The sequence below is a fragment of the Amphiprion ocellaris genome, chromosome 5 (assembly GCF_022539595.1).
Source record: "Amphiprion ocellaris isolate individual 3 ecotype Okinawa chromosome 5, ASM2253959v1, whole genome shotgun sequence".
In the NCBI taxonomy this organism is placed as follows: domain Eukaryota; kingdom Metazoa; phylum Chordata; class Actinopteri; family Pomacentridae; genus Amphiprion; species Amphiprion ocellaris.
The window spans coordinates 3,623,801-3,642,179 of record NC_072770.1 but is presented as its reverse complement, the minus strand read 5'-3'; the positions used below and the strand labels follow the sequence as shown (position 1 = coordinate 3,642,179).

Sequence of the window (18,379 nt, the reverse complement as noted above, 5' to 3'; positions counted from 1 at the left end):
GCCAGTGACTTTTATTGCACATAAACATTCTGCAAATACAGAAGAAATACAGTTTCTGATGAGTATTGGCTCTCGTTGCTGCTATCTTGACTCCTCTCGTGTTTACTTCCTTGTACGCCAGAATAACATTGAAACTAATTCAAGCTGAAAGTAAACTTCACGTGAAAACAAAACAAGTCTGTGAAAGTGGTTCAGAAGTGATTTAAAAGATGGCAGCTCGTTAAATAGTGTTCAGAATCAACAAGTCAGATTATTTTTGCATTTATTATTTCTTATAAAAAATGTTTGCCCTTCATCGCTGCTTTTGTGCTTTTTGTTGATTTTTTTTAACAGCAGCTCTGATGAAGTATTCCTAGATACTAAACCTTCTAAACTAAACTTCTGAGCCCAGACGACCATCATCATGTATCTGGAGATCAGATGTCTCCGTAGACCAAAAATCTGCTGTAGCAGTCACTCTGGAATAGTGATGAACAGACACCTGCCCATCACAATCAGTCACAATCAGTCACAATCAGTCACAATCAGTTGCAGTCAGTCACTTCCATATTATTGGACCTTCTCGCAGTCACTCTCAACACCTCAGCCAATCACCTCTCACACCTGGAATCCACCCCTGTTCCTTTGTTTGAAGCCCATCAGCTTCATTCAGTCACAGACAGTCACTGAACAGCAGGATCACCCCACAGCACTCATCTCTGGAAACCATTCACTTTTTACAAGCCTGGAAACCTGGAAATCACAGCATCAAAGAGGACGTGAGTTCAAACTCCTGTTAAGCATGTTGGAAGTTGGTTATTATGCCATGGCTCATTATAATACTCATGCTAATGCTAACAGGCCTGCAACTGCCTTTGGATTTCTGGATGTCACCCACCTGAACCCACATTGTGCTGAACATTGAATATTGGTGAGCAACTAATATGACGAATGACTGATGATGATGATAATGATGATGATAATTATTAAGCCTGTCTGCTGAACAGGTTAGGCTTGAACTGATGGCGAGCTACCCTGGACCAAACTGGACAACCGTCTGACATGTTTCACCCCTTCACCCACCCCACTCATTGGCAGGTCTAAAGCCCCACAGCTTCATCCCTTCCAGAATGGTGTGGTAGGACTTTGTTGGACTTTGTTGGATTTGTTGGATTTGTTGGACTTTGTAAGAATTTGTTGGAACTGTTTATTGAATCAGCTTATTGTTCACTTCAACCAGGAATTGTCAGTGGAGTATTGATAATTGAACTAAGCACATAGTCACTTTATATTGTTGACAGTGAAGCTGCTTATTCTTAATTGGATTGATTGAAGGACAGGTGAAGGTTGATTTTTTTGATTTTCTGATTCTGATTTTCTGTTATTGTTTTGAGTTTTGTATTATTATTTTGATCATTGTTGTTGCCTTGATATATTCAAGTATTTTCTGTTGATTATTTTTAATAAATTACCGGTAAACAAATTTTTGTGTTTGTCTTCATTAATTTTCACACAGCTCCCAGAGCCGAACCTTATCCTAGCCCGTAGCCCATAGCCCAACTAATGGTAGTCTATTTCCATGTGCAAGTGCTACACTGCTCTCCGGCGGCTCAAGACGATCACGATGATCATCATCATCATCATCATCTTCTGCTCTTGCACAGCCGAATGTAAACAACCTCAGAAACCAGTTGGACTTCTTCTTTTTCTTCTTCCTGTCTGTCTTTTTCAGCTGTGGAAGCTCATCTTCTTCTTCTTCTTCTTCTGCGTTGTTTTCAGCAGGAGCCTCGTCTGCTGTGGTTTCTCCAGTTGAGGAACATCTGGTTTCCGTCTCCGTTACCTGGCCGGTCTGGGAGACGTCCACTTTATTCTCCTCTAACTCTTCTTCAGAATCATCAGCTTCATCTGAAGACTCCACAATATCTGGACCTTCAGGACCTTCTGGACTTTCTGTAGCAGCTGCTTGGAGTTCGAGACTCTGCAGACTTTCTGTAGGTTCTTCAGCTGCATTCAGGATCTCACAGCTTCTGTTTTCTGTCTCCACTTGTTGATCCTGTGCCTCCAGCAGCTTTTCGCTGAGTTCATCCAGAGAAGCCTTCCTGGAAGCCTCCTGCAGCTGTTTCTGGGCCTCCTGCAGTTTAGCCGTCAGCTCCTGGTTTTTGTCTTGTTGCTCCTGCAGTTTGGCCGTCAGCTCCTGGTTTTTGTTTTGTTGCTCCTGCAGTTTAGCCGTCAGCTCCTGGTTTTTGTTTTGTTGCTCCTGCAGTTTAGCCGTCAGCTCCTGGTTTTTGTCTTGCTCTTCCTGCAGTTGAGCTGTCAGCTTCTGATTCTTGTCTTGTGCCTCCTGCAGTTGAGCTGTCAGCTTCCGATTTTCATCTCGTTCCACCGGCAGCTTGGTCCGGTATTCGTCCAGTTGGAGCTTCAGGTCTCGATGTATTTTCTGCTCAACTTTGAGATGGTCGTTAGCCTCCTTCAGTTCGTTCTGGGACGCTGTGAGCTCCATCCTCAGAGAGATCACCTCATCCCTCTGATCCCTGGAGCCGTCCTTCACGTTTGTTTTCCTTCCGTGGAGGAAATCCAGGATGCGGCTCTGGGTCTCAATTTGTAGCTTGAGCTGAGTTCTTTCTGCTGAGTTCCAAGTCCTCATCAGCTCCACTTCGTTCCGTCGGAGGCTCTGAGCAACCGAAGCCTCCCACTCTTCGATCTGCTTCTTCACTCTGGCTTTCACTTGCTGTTTGGCTGCGTTCGCTCTCATCTTGGTTCTGTGTGCCGACAGTCAGTACTGGACCAGAGCTTCCACCCGGCTTTATACACCTTTGGGTGCGTGACATCATAATGACACCTCTGTGACATCATCATGACACCTCTGTGACATCATAATGACACCTCTGTGACATCATCATGACACCTCTGTGACATCATCAACAGAATGTGCCTTCCATCTTTTGACAGTATGCGATTGCCACAGTGACAGCAGGCGAGTTTGAAAGTAAACAGCCACTGAGCAGCTCTGACATCAGTGTTGCTGATGAACCCTGTAGCTCTGGCAGATTTTGGACTTAATATTTGACCAGTTACTGAACACAACATATGCAAAACAACTGCTACTCTAGCGGTGGGTTACATGATATACTCTTACAAACTACTAAACTGAATCTTGATGCACATGAAAACAATGAAAGTGTTTGTTATGATCACCTGCTTTATTATGCATTGTTTATTGTCACGAGGCTACAGCGTGCTGACGGGCCTGTATTGGCAGCCGATGCTAGCGATAGTTAGCTTTCTAGTTTTCTGACATTTATCACATAGTAAACATAAAAGGCGGCACCACAAATTTAAGATAAATGTAACATAAATATATATATGACACTTGTGCACTTTCCTCACCTGCAAATGCAGAAGAAATAGTTTCTGATGAGTATTGGCTCTCTTTGCTGCTATCTTGACTACTCTCATGTTTACTGTTTACTTTGTTGTATGCCAGGAAAACAGCACCAATCTCTCACATTACAGAGCCAATACTGACTACTACTGATGAAAATGGGTGTCGCCCTACAATTACTTAGGATTTTTTTTAACGTGTGACACAAGGCCTTTCAATTTCTATTAATGCAAAAAATAATAGTGGTGGGACCAATAAAATTAGAAGAACTACTAATTCTGGACATCATATGAACTATTAAGATGTCCAGGGTTCCACACTACACCAGAAGATGCAAACCACTCACGAGCAAGAAGAATAGGAAGGCCAGGCTGGAATTTGCCAAAAAGTACAGAGATGGGCATCAAAAAATCAGGGACAAAGTTTTATGGACTGATGAGAAAAAGATGAACCTTTACCAAGGTGATGGAAAGGCTGAAGTTTGGAGAAAGAAAGGATCTACTCATGATCCCAAAACATACAAGTTCATCTGTGAAACAGTGGAGGTAATGTCATGGCTTAGGCTCACATGGCTTATTCTGGGATGGCTCATTAATCTTTATTGATGGTGTAACACATGATGGCAGCAGCAAAATGAACCCAGAAGTCTACAGAAACATTTTGTCTGCCAATTTAAAGGAAGATGCAACCACACTGATTGGTGAATGCTTCATCGTGCAGCAAGATAATGACCCAAAACACACTGTAACAAAAGAGTTCATCGGGGGCAAGAAGTAGAAGGTTTTAGACTGGCCAAGTCAATCTCTAGACTTTTTTAATTTTATTTATTTAATTGTTTATTTAATAGGGAAAATGCAATTAACATAGCTTCAATACAGTTCATGAATCCGATGTGTTGCATGTAGAGTTTTAGCTACAGCTAATTCTCAACTCCTGTCCCTAGTTGGGCTTTTAAAACAACCAAAACATACAAGATCACAATCCTTTAAAAGTACAATATACAACAAAAACTAAACAAATACAACCATAACTTACAAAATTAAGTTAAAAATCCTCACAAATCTGTAAAACAAAAGCAAGAGGAAAAGAAAATGTAAAATGTCACAAATCAATCCAAATTAACTATTTTAACCTACAACACTATAAAAATGAGTACAGTCTGGTTTGCTATTAAGCCACTCCTTAACTTTTTTTGTGAAGGTTGTTTAATTATATGTTATTGATTTTATTTCAAGTTGGTAATATGTTCCATAGTTGTGGCAACTTTGATTGAAAAGCAGACTGTCCAATAGTGGTTCTGCGGCGTTGAATCCTGCAGTTTCCTTCCACCTGTGCTATCTCAAATCAACTTTATCCCAATAGTGCTGCATTTACACTGCTAAAGGAGGAGGACTGAAGGGAGTAACCCCCCATAAACAAACAACAACTGAAAGAGCCTGTTGTGAAATCTGGGAAAGCATCACAAAAGAAGAATGCATAAGTTTGTGATGTCAGTGGGTCACAGGCTTGATTTCAGTTATTGCAAGCAAAGGATTTGAATCTAAATATTAAGTCTTATTCACTTTAATCTGTTTTTAAGTGAATCTGTTCACCAATACTTTTTAGCTCACATAAAAATGAGGTGTTCCATTCACAAATAATGCTATCCTTCTAAGTTGTCTATCAGATCCAGATGTAAATACTTGGAAATAAAAGCCTCGACAATGTTGATCTCTTGTCTCATATTCATCATTTTGATGTGCACACTCCAACTGTTTCTCCAGTCTCCAGCAAAAAAATATGTTATGACTCACATGACCGGGCCCCTACCTTCCATCTCTCCTCTTCTGCTCACTACTTTCTTCCCACATCATCTATATCTTGTCTCTCTCTTCTCTTTGTCTAGTCACCTCCGGCCTCCCTCTCGCTCTTTGCACCTGTTGGTGCTCAGCGTCTGTCAGTGCTCTCCCCTTGGGGTGTCTCTCAGTCACTCTCCTGCATTTACCCTCTCGGCATTCTGCTGATTGACTTGTGACAAGAACTCAGCTGCAGTAATCAAGCCATCAAACTCACCTGCGTCCAACACACATCCAGGTATTTAAGCTCTGTTCATTCATTTACTCTCCACTGGACCATAGCCTCACATTCCTTCATAGACTCTGATCCTCTCCTGGATTCTGTTTTTCCACTGAGCCCTGCCACTTCAGCTCCCCATGGCCTCAGCCCCCCCCCCCCCCAGATTGTGATTTGTTTAGCTGTCGGTTTGTTAAGTTACTTCTGACTAGGTTTGATTTAGTTTATTGGTTTTCCCCACAATCCAGTTTCCCTTTTGAGTACTTGTAGTTCTTGTGTTGTTTAATAACACCTGTCCCTATTTTCCTCTTGTCTCCCTGCTTCTGTGTTCTGCGCCTGGGTTCTCCGATTCCCCCATTACAAAATAAAGGAATTGGCGCCACAGGCACCAATGGTGATGCACAGTCTTGATGGGGGAGTGGAGTACTGATGACACATTGGACACTTTTCACCTCCCTCTGTAGAGCTCTCCAGTCTGAAACAGAGCAGTTACAGTACCAGAGTGTGATGCAGCTGGTCAGGATGCTCTGGATGGTCCATCGCTAGAAGCTCACCAGGATCATTGCAGACAAGTTGATTTTTCTCAGTCTCGTCCGGAAGAAGAGGCTGATCTACAGTGGCAAATATACTCCAGTTAGTGTGTTGAAACCAGAGTTGTAGTGCAGAATCAGCTTCCTCTGCCGTCATCTTAATTCTTCTTACTGCTGGTTTCACACTTTAGTTAAGTGGTGAGTAGTTGGGGAGAAGGTACACTAATATCTGTTTTAGTTAACATGACTATTTAGATGCATTTTAAGTCCATTTCAGTGGTCAATCATGCAGCTTTCTGCTCTTACAGGCAATGAAATTTGAAATAGATCTCATGAAATTTCTTTTGTAGTTGATTCCTAGCTAGAAATTGTTTTGATCGTGTGAATTTGTAAATCTAAAACGGAACAATATTGATTATCATATTTAGAAATGAAAAGCAGGTTATCATGTGCTTTAAGTGAACATGAATTCAATCTTGTATTCGAAACTATATGACATAATATCACATCAACTTTGCTATGAAGAAAAGAAACATCCATAAACAGTGACATTTCATTGTGAACTGGCTGATTTCATCAAACTGAAGAAGTTCTTGTGATTTGACTGAAAGCATGAATATAATTCTGTCTTGTCTTGTCTTTACAAATCTTATCAGTTAGTAGATAAACATTGTGAAGACATTTGTTTGATGTAGTAAAAAATGAGCTTGTGTTCTGAGTGCATCTGATTTTCGAGAAGGACATCAGAGACAGAGACATTTTGCCACATACTGAAATTACCACAACTGACCAAAATAAATCTTATCTTATCTCAGAAAGTGACCAAAAATCTAAACTGAACAAAATGAATTAAAAAAAAATAAATAAATAAAAGGCAAAAACTTACTTAAAGAGTACAGAAAAATTTGGAACCCAGTTGAGAACCGCTTTGTGTTTTAAATCACAATTACAAAGGATCTGAGTACTTGGTACAGAAGAAAAGCATTACAAAAGTCTTTGCTGATCTAAACTGAAGATGCTGTTTGGGACATGGGGTAATATACTCAAAAACAGCTTGTGCCATTCATCTGAGCTGACTGCACATGAGAATCATGAAGTTCTTTTGTCCTGAAACTGAACAACCTTGACTTGACTTGACCTCTTTTATTTGGATGTCTGTTTTTGTTCCTGTGCAAAATCGGCAGATGTACCCACCAGAAAAGCTCTCCTTAAAACCAGCTATGCTGTGAGCACCCAAGTTATCTGCCACAACAACCTGAATCGTTCCTTTAAGACATCTGCCGAGAAATGGAACGAAAACACCATCTTGCTCCATTGTTTTCACATCTTGGAGAAGAGGATATCAGATCCTGTCATAACCGTACTTGTTTACATCATCAGTTTTACACAGGATTGCCAAATCAATTGACAACAGCCATGAATGTGAGCCTGGAGGCAAATTGCCCAAAGTCCAGTAGATTCCACAAAGTTTATGCTTCCTGCAAGAAGTACCCAGAGGATTGCACACCTCAAAATCATCCACATACAAACTTAACAAAATTCTCAACTCATTCTCTGACAGAAAACTGTTTTCCTGAAAGTGTGAACCATCTTGAGAAGACTTGTAAGTATGTCGCTCATCAGTAGCCCTATTACTCTGCTGTGTTCTATGGTTTTCAACCACTTTTTCTACAACATCTCGCCTATCTAAGAGCTGCTGCAAAGACTTCAGTATAGGCACATACTGAAAACTTCTTTTTTCTTTGGAATCAAGAATGTACTCGATGGGTTCTACCACATTAAAGCTTTCTTTGTAACACTGGTTGCGGAGATGGCATGTGCTAAGGGGCCGCCCTTCCCTATGGCTGTGAGCAAGGGGCTAGATGTGTTGAGAGCACTGGCCAGCGTAAGTTATTCCTCCTTTCTCGGTTTTCAATGTCGTCAGGTTTCCGTCCAAGCCGTTCCATCTCCTCTCTGGTGGCGGGGGGCCTCTCCCGGAACTCCTGATTAGCCTCCTCCAAAAATGCTAGACGACTCTCAACGTGGTTCAGACGCTCAAAAATTTCGGGCAGCTTTGTTTCTGTGGCCAGTGCTGATCGCTTTGTATCATCTAGCTTCTTATCTTGGGTCTCAGACGTGTCTTTAATAAGTTTTGCTAGCCTGGAGAGCTCCCTTGCCACCTCGCTGTCGGTACCAGCAGGTGCTTTGTTGCTAGCTAGCGGCATGTCGGCGCTGTTAACCTTGTTAGCTTGCTCACTAGCCCTCATGTTGGCTGAGGCGAAACTTGAAAATATCTTCGAATTTCCGGATTTCTTTTGACCTCCCTGGGGCATCTTGCTTTACCTTGCCAGAGAAGTGCGTGTAGCCTCGAAGCTCTGCGCCTTTGCGGAGTTAATTAAAAGTTTAAGTGCAGGGTGAGCGGAGCGAGAACTTCAGGCATCCATCTTCATTGCCTGCGTCATGTGACTCCCAAAGCATTTTTTTTTAAGATTGTACTGAATGTTTGAAAAAAAAAAAAACAACATTAATTTTACAGTTAAAAAAATGTTTGTGGTATAATTTTTAATAGAAATTGCTCTTATTTCACAGATTTTAACTGTTTGGCTAAAATGCAGAAAATATCAAGAAAAATCACATTTAAAAAACACATCAACTCACATATTAACCCTAAAAAACTGGACAAAACTCAAAATGATTCACTGTTATTTTACACATTTTCTCTTTTAGATTCCTCATCAAATAATTCCTATTTGGCACTGTTTCACTTTGACTACTTGTATTAAAAATAGATCTGGAAGCATCATAATTTGAATTCATATGGTTAAATTTCAATACTAATAATTATTATAATCCAATAAAAATGGAATCTGAATAATTTAATTTGCAGTTTAACTTGAATAATCATGTATTTTTTAAAAAAATAATTCAAATCATGAATTGAAGTTGTATTACTCCATTTAAAGAATTCTGTTTTAAAATTTTAATTTCAATCACATAATTTGAATTTATGTTAAATTAAATATGTTTATTAAAACTGAAATTGAATAGAAAAAAGAATGCGGAACAGAAGACTAAAACTAATTCAAGCTGAAAGTAAACTTCACGTGAAAACAAAACAAGTCTGTGAAAGTGGTTCAGAAGTGATTTAAAAGATGGCAGCTCGTTAAATAGTGTTCAGAATCAACAAGTCAGATTATTTTTGCATTTATTATTTCTTATAAAAAATGTTTGCCCTTCATCGCTGCTTTAGTGCTTTTTTGTTGATTTTTTTAACAGCAGCTCTGATGAAGTATTCCTAGATACTAAACCTTCTAAACTAAACTTCTGAGCCCAGACGACCATCATCATGTATCTGGAGATCAGATGTCTCCGTAGACCAAAAATCTGCTGTAGCAGTCACTCTGGAATAGTGATGAACAGACACCTGCCCATCACAATCAGTCACAATCAGTCACAATCAGTTGCAGTCAGTCACTTCCATATTATTGGACCTTCTCGCAGTCACTCTCAACACCTCAGCCAATCACCTCTCACACCTGGAATCCACCCCTGTTCCTTTGTTTGAAGCCCATCAGCTTCATTCAGTCACAGACAGTCACTGAACAGCAGGATCACCCCACAGCACTCATCTCTGGAAACCATTCACTTTTTACAAGCCTGGAAACCTGGAAATCACAGCATCAAAGAGGACGTGAGTTCAAACTCCTGTTAAGCATGTTGGAAGTTGGTTATTATGCCATGGCTCATTATAATACTCATGCTAATGCTAACAGGCCTGCAACTGCCTTTGGATTTCTGGATGTCACCCACCTGAACCCACATTGTGCTGAACATTGAATATTGGTGAGCAACTAATATGACGAATGACTGATGATGATGATGATAATTATTAAGCCTGTCTGCTGAACAGGTTAGGCTTGAACTGATGGCGAGCTACCCTGGACCAAACTGGACAACCGTCTGACATGTTTCACCCCTTCACCCACCCCACTCATTGGCAGGTCTAAAGCCCCACAGCTTCAAAACTAATTCAAGCTGAAAGTAAACTTCACGTGAAAACAAAACAAGTCTGTGAAAGTGGTTCAGAAGTGATTTAAAAGATGGCAGCTCGTTAAATAGTGTTCAGAATCAACAAGTCAGATTATTTTTGCATTTATTATTTCTTATAAAAAATGTTTGCCCTTCATCGCTGCTTTAGTGCTTTTTTGTTGATTTTTTTAACAGCAGCTCTGATGAAGTATTCCTAGATACTAAACCTTCTAAACTAAACTTCTGAGCCCAGACGACCATCATCATGTATCTGGAGATCAGATGTCTCCGTAGACCAAAAATCTGCTGTAGCAGTCACTCTGGAATAGTGATGAACAGACACCTGCCCATCACAATCAGTCACAATCAGTCACAATCAGTTGCAGTCAGTCACTTCCATATTATTGGACCTTCTCGCAGTCACTCTCAACACCTCAGCCAATCACCTCTCACACCTGGAATCCACCCCTGTTCCTTTGTTTGAAGCCCATCAGCTTCATTCAGTCACAGACAGTCACTGAACAGCAGGATCACCCCACAGCACTCATCTCTGGAAACCATTCACTTTTTACAAGCCTGGAAACCTGGAAATCACAGCATCAAAGAGGACGTGAGTTCAAACTCCTGTTAAGCATGTTGGAAGTTGGTTATTATGCCATGGCTCATTATAATACTCATGCTAATGCTAACAGGCCTGCAACTGCCTTTGGATTTCTGGATGTCACCCACCTGAACCCACATTGTGCTGAACATTGAATATTGGTGAGCAACTAATATGACGAATGACTGATGATGATGATGATAATTATTAAGCCTGTCTGCTGAACAGGTTAGGCTTGAACTGATGGCGAGCTACCCTGGACCAAACTGGACAACCGTCTGACATGTTTCACCCCTTCACCCACCCACTCATTGGCAGGTCTAAAGCCCCACAGCTTCATCCCTTCCAGAATGGTGTGGTAGGACTTTGTTGGACTTTGTTGGATTTGTTGGATTTGTTGGACTTTGTAAGAATTTGTTGGAACTGTTTATTGAATCAGCTTATTGTTCACTTCAACCAGGAATTGTCAGTGGAGTATTGATAATTGAACTAAGCACATAGTCACTTTATATTGTTGACAGTGAAGCTGCTTATTCTTAATTGGATTGATTGAAGGACAGGTGAAGGTTGATTTTTTTGATTTTCTGATTCTGATTTTCTGTTATTGTTTTGAGTTTTGTATTATTATTTTGATCATTGTTGTTGCCTTGATATATTCAAGTATTTTCTGTTGATTATTTTTAATAAATTACCGGTAAACAAATTTTTGTGTTTGTCTTCATTAATTTTCACACAGCTCCCAGAGCCGAACCTTATCCTAGCCCATAGCCCAACTAATGGTAGTCTATTTCCATGTGCAAGTGCTACACTGCTCTCCGGCGGCTCAAGACGATCACGATGATCATCATCATCATCATCATCTTCTGCTCTTGCACAGCCGAATGTAAACAACCTCAGAAACCAGTTGGACTTCTTCTTTTTCTTCTTCCTGTCTGTCTTTTTCAGCTGTGGAAGCTCATCTTCTTCTTCTTCTTCTTCTGCGTTGTTTTCAGCAGGAGCCTCGTCTGCTGTGGTTTCTCCAGTTGAGGAACATCTGGTTTCCGTCTCCGTTACCTGGCCGGTCTGGGAGACGTCCACTTTATTCTCCTCTAACTCTTCTTCAGAATCATCAGCTTCATCTGAAGACTCCACAATATCTGGACCTTCAGGACCTTCTGGACGTTCTGTAGCAGCTGCTTGGAGTTCGAGACTCTGCAGACTTTCTGTAGGTTCTTCAGCTGCATTCAGGATCTCACAGCTTCTGTTTTCTGTCTCCACTTGTTGATCCTGTGCCTCCAGCAGCTTTTCGCTGAGTTCATCCAGAGAAGCCTTCCTGGAAGCCTCCTGCAGCTGTTTCTGGGCCTCCTGCAGTTTAGCCGTCAGCTCCTGGTTTTTGTTTTGTTGCTCCTGCAGTTTAGCCATCAGCTCCTGGTTTTTGTCTTGTTGCTCCTGCAGTTTGGCCTGTCAGCTCCTGGTTTTTGTTTTGTTGCTCCTGCAGTTTAGCCGTCAGCTCCTGGTTTTTGTCTTGTTCTTCCTGCAGTTGAGCTGTCAGCTTCTGATTCTTGTCTTGTGCCTCCTGCAGTTGAGCTGTCAGCTTCCGATTTTCATCTCGTTCCACCGGCAGCTTGGTCCGGTATTCGTCCAGTTGGAGCTTCAGGTCTCGATGTATTTTCTGCTCAACTTTGAGATGGTCGTTAGCCTCCTTCAGTTCGTTCTGGGACGCTGTGAGCTCCATCCTCAGAGAGATCACCTCATCCCTCTGATCCCTGGAGCCGTCCTTCACGTTTGTTTTCCTTCCGTGGAGGAAATCCAGGATGCGGCTCTGGGTCTCAATTTGTAGCTTGAGCTGAGTTCTTTCTGCTGAGTTCCAAGTCCTCATCAGCTCCACTTCGTTCCGTCGGAGGCTCTGAGCAACCGAAGCCTCCCACTCTTCGATCTGCTTCTTCACTCTGGCTTTCACTTGCTGTTTGGCTGCGTTCGCTCTCATCTTGGTTCTGTGTGCCGACAGTCAGTACTGGACCAGAGCTTCCACCCGGCTTTATACACCTTTGGGTGCGTGACATCATAATGACACCTCTGTGACATCATCATGACACCTCTGTGACATCATAATGACACCTCTGTGACATCATCATGACACCTCTGTGACATCATCAACAGAATGTGCCTTCCATCTTTTGACAGTATGCGATTGCCACAGTGACAGCAGGCGAGTTTGAAAGTAAACAGCCACTGAGCAGCTCTGACATCAGTGTTGCTGATGAACCCTGTAGCTCTGGCAGATTTTGGACTTAATATTTGACCAGTTACTGAACACAACATATGCAAAACAACTGCTACTCTAGCGGTGGGTTACATGATATACTCTTACAAACTACTAAACTGAATCTTGATGCACATGAAAACAATGAAAGTGTTTGTTATGATCACCTGCTTTATTATGCATTGTTTATTGTCACGAGGCTACAGCGTGCTGACGGGCCTGTATTGGCAGCCGATGCTAGCGATAGTTAGCTTTCTAGTTTTCTGACATTTATCACATAGTAAACATAAAAGGCGGCACCACAAATTTAAGATAAATGTAACATAAATATATATATGACACTTGTGCACTTTCCTCACCTGCAAATGCAGAAGAAATAGTTTCTGATGAGTATTGGCTCTCTTTGCTGCTATCTTGACTACTCTCATGTTTACTGTTTACTTTGTTGTATGCCAGGAAAACAGCACCAATCTCTCACATTACAGAGCCAATACTGACTACTACTGATGAAAATGGGTGTCGCCCTACAATTACTTAGGATTTTTTTTAACGTGTGACACAAGGCCTTTCAATTTCTATTAATGCAAAAAATAATAGTGGTGGGACCAATAAAATTAGAAGAACTACTAATTCTGGACATCATATGAACTATTAAGATGTCCAGGGTTCCACACTACACCAGAAGATGCAAACCACTCACGAGCAAGAAGAATAGGAAGGCCAGGCTGGAATTTGCCAAAAAGTACAGAGATGGGCATCAAAAAATCAGGGACAAAGTTTTATGGACTGATGAGAAAAAGATGAACCTTTACCAAGGTGATGGAAAGGCTGAAGTTTGGAGAAAGAAAGGATCTACTCATGATCCCAAACATACAAGTTCATCTGTGAAACAGTGGAGGTAATGTCATGGCTTAGGCTCACATGGCTTATTCTGGGATGGCTCATTAATCTTTATTGATGGTGTAACACATGATGGCAGCAGCAAAATGAACCCAGAAGTCTACAGAAACATTTTGTCTGCCAATTTAAAGGAAGATGCAACCACACTGATTGGTGAATGCTTCATCGTGCAGCAAGATAATGACCCAAAACACACTGTAACAAAAGAGTTCATCGGGGGCAAGAAGTAGAAGGTTTTAGACTGGCCAAGTCAATCTCTAGACTTTTTTAATTTTATTTATTTAATTGTTTATTTAATAGGGAAAATGCAATTAACATAGCTTCAATACAGTTCATGAATCCGATGTGTTGCATGTAGAGTTTTAGCTACAGCTAATTCTCAACTCCTGTCCCTAGTTGGGCTTTTAAAACAACCAAAACATACAAGATCACAATCCTTTAAAAGTACAATATACAACAAAAACTAAACAAATACAACCATAACTTACAAAATTAAGTTAAAAATCCTCACAAATCTGTAAAACAAAAGCAAGAGGAAAAGAAAATGTAAAATGTCACAAATCAATCCAAATTAACTATTTAACCTACAACACTATAAAAATGAGTACAGTTCTGGTTTGCTTTAAGCCACTCCTTAACTTTTTTTGTGAAGGTTTTAATATTAGTTATTGATTTTATTTCAGTTGGTAATATGTTCCAAAGTTTGCAACCTTTGATTGAAAAAGCAGACTGTCCAATAGTGGTTCTGCGGCGTTGAATCCTGCAGTTTCCTTCCACCGTGCTTCTCAAATCAACTTAAACCCAATAGTGCTGCATTTACCTGCTAAAGAGGAGACTGAAGGGAGTAACCCCCAAAACAAACAACAACTGAAAGAGGCTGTTGTGAAAATCTGGAAAAGCATCACAAAAGAAGAATGCATAAGTTTGGTGATGTCAGTGGGTCACAGGCTTGATTCAGTTATTGCAAGCAAAGGATTTGAAACTAAATATTAAGTCTTATTCACTTTAATCTGTTTTAAGTGAATCTGTTCCAATATTTTTGCTCACCTAAAAATGTGGTGTTCCATTCCAAATAATGCTATCTTCTAAGTTGTCTATCAGATCCAGATGTAAATACTTGGAAATAAAAGCTGAAATGTTGATCTCTTGTCTCATATTCATCATTTGATGTCAAACCCAAATGTTTTCAGTCTCCAGCAAAAATATGTTATGATCCCTGGTCCGGCCCCTACCCTTCCTTCTCCCTCTTTTCCTCTTTCTCCCTCATCTATAATCTTGTCTCTCTTTCTCTTTGTCTTGTCCCTCTGGCTCCCTCTGTTTGCACCTGTTGGTCTCTGCGTCTGTCTGTCTCCCTTGGTGTCTCTCAGTCACTCTCCTGCATTACCTCTCTGCATTCTGCTGATTGCTGTGACAAGAATCAGCTGCAGTAATCAAGCCATTCAACTCACCTGCGTCCAATCACACATCCAGGTATTTAAGCTCTGTTCATTCATTTACTCTCCACTGGACCATAGCCTCACATTCCTTCCATAGACTCTGATCCTCTCCTGGATTCTGTTTTTCCACTGAGCCCTGCACTTCAGCTCCCCTTGGCCTCAGCCCCCCCGCCCCCCCCCTCCCCCCCCAGATTGTGATTTGTTTTAGCTGTCGGTTTGTTAAGTTACTTCTGACTAGGTTTGATTTAGTTTATTGTTTTCCCCACAATCCAGTTTTCCCTTTTGAGTACTTGGTAGTTCTTGTGTTGTTTAAATAACACCTGTTCCCTATTTTCCTCTTGTCTCCCTGCTTCTGTGTTCTGCGCCTGGGGGTCTCCGATTCCCCCATTACAAAATAAAGGAATTGGCGCCACAGGCACCATGGTGATGCACAGTCTTGGATGGGGGAGTGGAGTACTGATGACACATTGGACACTTTTTCACCTCCCTCTGTAGAGCTCTCCAGTCCTGAAACAGAGCAGTTACAGTACCAGAGTGTGATGCAGCTGGTCAGGGATGCTCTGGATGGGTCCATCGCTAGAAGCTCACCAGGATCATTGCAGACAAGTTGATTTTTCTCATCTCGTCCGAAGAAGAGGCTGATCTACAGTGGCAAATATACTCCAGTTAGTGTGTTGAAACCAGAGTTGTAGTGCAGAATCAGCTTCCTCTGCCGTCATCTTAATTCTTCTTACTGCTGGTTTCACACTTTAGTTAAGTGGGTGAGTAGTTGGGGAGAAGGTACACTAATATCTGTTTTAGTTAACATGACTATTTAGATGCATTTTAAGTCCATTTCAGTGGTCAATCATGCAGCTTTCTGCTCTTACAGGCAATGAAATTTGAAATAGATCTCATGAAATTTTCTTTTGTAGTTGATTCCTAGCTAGAAATTGTTTTGATCGTGTGAATTTGTAAATCTAAAACGGAACAATATTGATTATCATATTTAGAAATGAAAAGCAGGTTATCATGTGCTTTAAGTGAACATGAATTCAATCTTGTATTCGAAACTATATGACATAATATCACATCAACTTGCTATGAAGAAAAGAAAACATCCATAAACAGTGACATTTCATTGTGAACTGGCTGATTTCATCAAACTGAAGAAGTTCTTGTGATTTGACTGAAAGCATGAATATAATTCTGTCTTGTCTTGTCTTTACAAATCTTATCAGTTAGTAGATAAACATTGTGAAGACATTTGTTTGATGTAGTAAAAAATGAGCTTGTGTTCTGAGTGCATCTGATTTTCGAGAAGGACATCAGAGACAGAGACATTTTGCCACATACTGAAATTACCACAACTGACCAAAATAAATCTTATCTTATCTCAGAAAGTGACCAAAAATCTAAACTGAACAAAATGAATTTTAAAAAAAAATAAATAAATAAAAGGCAAAAACTTACTTAAAGAGTACAGAAAAATTTGGAACCCAGTTGAGAACCGCTTTGTGTTTTAAATCACAATTACAAAGGATCTGAGTACTTGGTACAGAAGAAAAGCATTACAAAAGTCTTTGCTGATCTAAACTGAAGATGCTGTTTGGGACATGGGGTAATATACTCAAAAACAGCTTGTGCCATTCATCTGAGCTGACTGCACATGAGAATCATGAAGTTCTTTTGTCCTGAAACTGAACAACCTTGACTTGACCTCTTTTATTTGGATGTCTGTTTTTGTTCCTGTGCAAAATCGGCAGATGTACCCACCAGAAAAGCTCTCCTTAAAACCAGCTATGCTGTGAGCACCCAAGTTATCTGCCACAACAACCTGAATCGTTCCTTTAAGACATCTGCCGAGAAATGGAACGAAAACACCATCTTGCTCCATTGTTTTCACATCTTGGAGAAGAGGATATCAGATCCTGTCATAACCGTACTTGTTTACATCATCAGTTTTACACAGGATTGCCAAATCAATTGACAACAGCCATGAATGTGAGCCTGGAGGCAAATTGCCCAAAGTCCAGTAGATTCCACAAAGTTTATGCTTCCTGCAAGAAGTACCCAGAGGATTGCACACCTCAAAATCATCCACATACAAACTTAACAAAATTCTCAACTCATTCTCTGACAGAAAACTGTTTTCCTGAAAGTGTGAACCATCTTGAGAAGACTTGTAAGTATGTCGCTCATCAGTAGCCCTATTACTCTGCTGTGTTCTATGGTTTTCAACCACTTTTTCTACAACATCTCGCCTATCTAAGAGCTGCTGCAAAGACTTCAGTATAGGCACATACTGAAAACTTCTTTTTTCTTTGGAATCAAGAATGTACTCGATGGGTTCTACCACATTAAAGCTTTCTTTGTAACACTGGTTGCGGAGATGGCATGTGCTAAGGGGGCCGCCCTTCCCTATGGCTGTGAGCAAGGGGCTAGATGTGTTGAGAGCACTGGCCAGCGTAAGTTATTCCTCCTTTCTCGGTTTTCAATGTCGTCAGGTTTCCGTCCAAGCCGTTCCATCTCCTCTCTGGTGGCGGGGGGCCTCTCCCGGAACTCCTGATTAGCCTCCTCCAAAAATGCTAGACGACTCTCAACGTGGTTCAGACGCTCAAAAATTTCGGGCAGCTTTGTTTCTGTGGCCAGTGCTGATCGCTTTGTATCATCTAGCTTCTTATCTTGGGTCTCAGACGTGTCTTTAATAAGTTTTGCTAGCCTGGAGAGCTCCCTTGCCACCTCGCTGTCGGTACCAGCAGGTGCTTTGTTGCTAGCTAGCGGCATGTCGGTGCTGTTAACCTTGTTAGCTTGCTCACTAGCCCTCATGTTGGCTGAGGCGAAACTTGAAAATATCTTCGAATTTCCGGATTTCTTTTGACCTCCCTGGGGCATCTTGCTTTACCTTGCCAGAGAAGTGCGTGTAGCCTCGAAGCTCTGCGCCTTTGCGGAGTTAATTAAAAGGTTTAAGTGCAGGGTGAGCGGAGCGAGAACTTCAGGCATCCATCTTCATTGCCTGCGTCATGTGACTCCCAAAGCATTTTTTTTTAAGATTGTACTGAATGTTTGAAAAAAAAAAAAACAACATTAATTTTACAGTTAAAAAAATGTTTGTGGTATAATTTTTAATAGAAATTGCTCTTATTTCACAGATTTTAACTGTTTGGCTAAAATGCAGAAAATATCAAGAAAAATCACATTTAAAAAACACATCAACTCACATATTAACCCTAAAAAACTGGACAAAACTCAAAATGATTCACTGTTATT

General features: G+C 40.9%; 3 long non-coding RNA genes across 3 annotated transcripts; all 3 read left to right on the top strand.

Moving 5' to 3' along the window:
- The first annotated feature begins 398 nt into the window (after positions 1 to 398).
- On the top strand, positions 399 to 1,859 carry LOC118471735 (uncharacterized). The gene is made up of 3 exons (XR_008601823.1): positions 399 to 758; positions 841 to 910; positions 987 to 1,859. It is a non-coding gene; the product is annotated as an uncharacterized LOC118471735 (long non-coding RNA).
- A 7,321-nt stretch (positions 1,860 to 9,180) lies between these two features.
- Positions 9,181 to 9,944, top strand: LOC129348850 (uncharacterized). The gene is made up of 3 exons (XR_008601569.1): positions 9,181 to 9,613; positions 9,696 to 9,765; positions 9,833 to 9,944. It is a non-coding gene; the product is annotated as an uncharacterized LOC129348850 (long non-coding RNA).
- Positions 9,945 to 10,128: 184 nt separating this feature from the next.
- LOC129348853 (uncharacterized) lies at positions 10,129 to 10,857 on the top strand. The gene is made up of 3 exons (XR_008601573.1): positions 10,129 to 10,561; positions 10,644 to 10,713; positions 10,781 to 10,857. It is a non-coding gene; the product is annotated as an uncharacterized LOC129348853 (long non-coding RNA).
- The last annotated feature ends 7,522 nt before the right edge of the window (positions 10,858 to 18,379 follow it).